The following is a 5,077-nucleotide window of genomic DNA, read 5'->3' on the forward strand; positions in this document are numbered from 1 at the left end:
TCTCCACTGAATGAAACAGCATTCTTCCTGATTTATGCCAGTATAGGGGGAGAACAAAATTAGGCCTTAAATTTCATACCTGTCTTGAACTCCTGGAAAGAAGGCGAAAACGATCATCGTATTTTAAAAATGCCAAATTGCTGAGTCTAAAAGTAATAATACTCCAAAATGATCCAACCATATCTCATAACTCAACTTTGCAAAGTTTCCGCATACTGTTACTTGACAGTAAATAAGCATGAGGAGGAGTTAGAAGTCTGTGTGCGGGCTAAAGGTTATGATCTAGTGGCGATTACAGAGACATGGTGGGACAGTTCACATGACTGGAATGTGGTCATGGATGGCTATGTCCTTTTTAGGAAAGATAGGTCAGCAAAGCGAGGTGGTGGAGTTGCTCTTTATGTCAGAGAGCAACTAGAATGTATTGAGTTCTGTCCGGGGTCGGATGAGGAGCAAGTGGAATGTCTGTGGGTACGAATCAAGGGGCAGACTGGCACGGGTGATACAGTTGTGGGGGTCTATTACAGACCTCCTGATCAGGATGAAGGAGTTGATGAGGCTTTCTACAGGCAACTGGAAGTAGCCTCGCGACTACATGCCTTAGTCGTCGTGGGGGACTTTAACTACCCCGATATTTGCTGGAAGACTCACACAGCCAGTCATTCACAGTCTAGGAGGTTCCTCGAGTGCATTGATGATAATTTCTTAATGCAAATGGTGGACGTACCAACTAGGAGAGCAGCACTGCTAGATTTAGTACTCGCCAACAAGGAGGGTTTGGTCGAAGTGGTGACGGTCAATGGCAGCCTTGGCTGCAGTGACCATGAGATGGTGGAGTTTAGGATCCTGTGTGGGAGGAATAGAATATCTAGCAAAGCCACAGTTCTGGATTTCCGAAGGGCCAACTTTGGCCTCTTCAGTCAACTGCTAAGGGAAGTCTCATGGGAAAGTGTACTAGGCGGTAAAGGGGCTCAAGATAGTTGGTTAGCATTCAAGGACCGCTTCTTCCAAGCTCAGGATCGGAGCGTCCCAATGAGTAGGAAATCAAGTAAGGGATCTAGGAGACCGGCGTGGTTAAACAAGGAGCTGCTGGGCAAACTCAAGTGGAAAAGGAGAATCTATGGATTATGTAAGGAGGGGCTGGCCGCTTGGGAGGAATATAGGACAGTTGTTAGAGGATGTAGGGAGGCAATTAGGACAGCTAAGGCCTCCTTGGAACTCAATCTTGCTAGTCGGGTTAAAGACAATAGAAAGGGCTTCTTCAAATACATAGCAAATAAAACTAACACAAGAGGCAATATAGGCCCACTGCTGAACGAAGTGGGTACCCTGGAGACAGAGGATATAAAGAAGGCAGAGGTGCTGAATGCCTTCTTTGCCTCTGTCTTTACTCCTGCAGACTCTCCCCGAGGGCCCCGGATTTCTATAGCCCCAGAAGGAGTCAGGACAAAGGAGGAGTTTGCTTTGGTAGATGAGGATTGGGTTAGGGATCAGCTATGCAAACTGGACATCTGTAAATCGATGGGTCCGGATGGAATGCACCCACGGGTGCTGAGGGAGCTGGCGGAGGTCATTGCTAGGCCACTTTCCATCATCTTTGGTAAGTCGTGGGAAACGGGCGAGGTGCCTGAGGATTGGCGGATGGCAAAGGTCACACCAATCTATAAGAAGGGCAAGAAGGAGGACCCGGGTAATTATGGACCGGTCAGCCTTACCTCCATCCCTGGAAAGATGATGGAACAACTTATTCTTGACTCCATCACTAGGCATATCAAGGATGAGGGGGTCATTAAGAACAGCCAACATGGTTTTATGAGGGGGAAGTCATGTATGACCAACCTTATAGCCTTCTATGAGGAAGTGACTAGGTGGAGGGATGATGGTAGAGCGGTAGATGTAGTTTTTCTTGATTTCAGTAAGGCATTTGATACTGTCTCCCACAGCATCCTCATAGATAAGCTAAAGAAGTGTGGGCTTGACGATCAAGTAGTGAGGTGGATCGAGAACTGGTTGAAAGGAAGAAGGCAGAGAGTTGTGGTCAATGGCGCAGAATCTAGCTGGAGGTCTGTGACTAGTGGAGTTCCTCAGGGGTCGGTGCTGGGACCGGTGCTGTTTAATATTTTCATCAATGACCTGGATGAGGGAACTGAGTGCACCCTCAGCAAGTTTGCTGATGACACAAAACTGGGAGGAGTGGCTGACACACCAGAGGACTGTGCTGCCATTCAGCGAGACCTGGACAGGCTGGAGAGTTGGGCGGGGAGAAACTTGATGAAATTTAACAAGGGCAAGTGTAGAGGCTTGCATCTGGGGAAGAACAACCCCATGTACCAGTACAGGTTGGGGGTTGACCTGCTGGAAAGTAGCGAAGGGGAAAGGGACCTGGGGGTCCTAGTGGATAGGAGGATGACCATGAGCCAGCAATGTGCTCTTGTGGCCAAGAAGGCAAATGGCATCTTAGGGTGCATTACAAAGGGAGTGGTTAGTAGGTCAAGAGAGGTTCTCCTCCCCCTCTACTCAGCCTTGGTGAGGCCGCATCTGGAATATTGCGTCCAGTTCTGGGCCCCTCTGTTCAAGAAGGACAGGGAATTGCTTGAAGGAGTCCAGCGCAGAGCCACAAAGATGATTAAGGGAGTGGAACATCTCCCTTATGAGGAGAGGCTGAGGGAGCTGGGTCTCTTTAGCTTGGAGAAGAGGAGACTGCGGGGTGACCTCATCAATGTTTACAAATATGTAAAGGGTAGGTGTCAGGATGATGGAGCTAGGCTTTTTTCAGTGATATCCAGTGATAGGACAAGGGGCAATGGGTGTAAACTGGAGCTTAGGAAGTTCCACGTTAACATCAGGAAGAACTTCTTTACTGTAAGAGTGACAGAGCACTGGAACAGGTTGCCCAGGGGGGTTGTGGAGTCTCCTACACTGGAGATATTCAAGGCCCGCCTGGACAAGTTCCTGCGTGATGTACTGTAGGTTACCCTGCTCTTGCAGGGGGGTTGGACTAGATGATCTTTTGAGGTCCCTTCCAACCCTTGGGATTCTGTGATTCTGTGATTCTATGAGGAGTTATTTATTTATATATTTAGTGGGCTGACTGATCTAGAGAGAAGAATTTGAGACAAATGTTCCTCCCATTGTTTTTAGATTCAGAGAATATACTAACTTCATATCTATCACATCAAATGGGCTAAATGTATTTAGTGCTAAATAATTACCACTTTTTTATATTTGTGAAAAAATGACAATGAACTTTGAATAACAAACTCCAAAATTTAAAAAGTACAAGAAATAGAAGAGAAAAATGATAGCCCAGAGAATCAACCCACAGTTACCTAGGGCAGGCGGTTCTATAGTTATTATACACATAGGGAAATTCATTGGCTTTGCTTATTTGCACTGGGAGGTCAATTGAAACCTCTATACAAAGAATATGAAATAGCTATATCTCAGAATATAAATATTGTAGTGATTTGTATATACACAAAGTAAAAAATGCCTTTGTTAGTTATCAGAGTAGCAGATGTACGTGTGTGTACATGCAGAGAGCACTTTAATATGGGCGATTTTAAATAAAAAAATTCTTTCCTAATATTGACATTATTATTTTATACCAAAAATATTATATCATGGAAAAGTGGTTTAATGAAGACAGTCTGAACAAACTGTATTTTATCAAAAAAAAAAAAAAAAGTGAACCATTTCCTCTCCTGGCAGAAGATTTTGCTCCTAATATTGCAAAAGCTTTATATACAATTTTTTTGTCATTGTTAGAATAGTTATTCATAAACTGGGAGGGAAAACGTACTTATTTTTCACAGCACCATCTAGTTTGTGTCTGATTATTTAGCTGATCTGCTGAAGTGTTTTCTGAATGATCATTGTTTTAGCTTGTACTGTTGCATGTCATCCAAAGGTCCAGCATAGGCAGATGAGGCTGTAATATAAAACCGAGCTGCTGCAATAAAACATACTTTCTCTCCCTGCCTCCAAACACCCTTCCCCATTTACATTAGGTGGTCCATTACTGAATTTACTGGATGTGATTTCATTGTTTACACACTGTACAAACATTACAAAGGGAACAAAAAAGACAGTAATGATGTAAGCCACACTGCAGAACCACGTGGCATTCACTAATTAACACCATGTGAAGGAGAAGTAAGAGAATAGTGACTTTTCCCCAGTGCTATACAGTTCAGAAGGAATACATACATCACACAAATATTTCAGGAAGACATGCTTTCTGTCTAGTGGAAAAGTGTGAAAATATGTTCTCTAAGGAGGAGGGAGGGTGAAGAAGAACTAACCTCTGGAACCTTTAGGTACAAATAAGGAAAGGATCCCTGTGTAAAGTACTTTATAATCTACATTCATAGCTAGAAATTAGACTATTAATTATTGGAAATACCTGCATTTTTGGAACTTTTAATATGAACAGAGAATTTCAGTATAGGAATCAAATAGTTGCTCAACAGGATTTTAATAGATAAGCATCTGTAAATATGAAGTATGGATGGGGAAGCACGCAAGCCTGGATTCATCTCATCTACATTTCAGATTTAGCTTAGTTGAAATGTTGAAGGGTAGGAGCTTAGTTAAGCTCTTAGTTAAGGGATGACGCAGTCTCAGTAATTAGGATAGAAGGTATTAGTGTCAGGTGTCTTTGGATTCTACACCTAAGGCAGGTGCCCAGTGTCCCCCTTGCCAAGTGAGAGGAAAGTTACTTTTAACACCCAGTTTTAGCATCCAGCACCTGTGCCATGTGTCCAATTTGTCCTGTTTAGAATCTACTTTGAGATGAATGAAAGTCCCTATTTTTATTTTTTTTTTTAACATGGTCAATACAAAGAATTTTGACAACTAGATCAGATGTTGGTTTGTGATTCTATGAGTCTATGGAACTCATAGATATAGGTGCCCCAACTTCTGATCAAAGGAACTCCATCCTTTGCCTCTGAACTGCAGAATGGGATTCTGATTTTAAGAACAGGATGAAATGCCTTTCTAAAACGCTTATCTCCCTCCATTGACTGCAAAGGGAATTTCAATACCTAAATTGAATTACACTTAGCACATAGGA

The sequence above is a fragment of the Lathamus discolor genome, chromosome 5 (genome assembly GCF_037157495.1).
Source record: "Lathamus discolor isolate bLatDis1 chromosome 5, bLatDis1.hap1, whole genome shotgun sequence".
NCBI classification, from domain to species: Eukaryota; Metazoa; Chordata; class Aves; order Psittaciformes; family Psittacidae; genus Lathamus; species Lathamus discolor.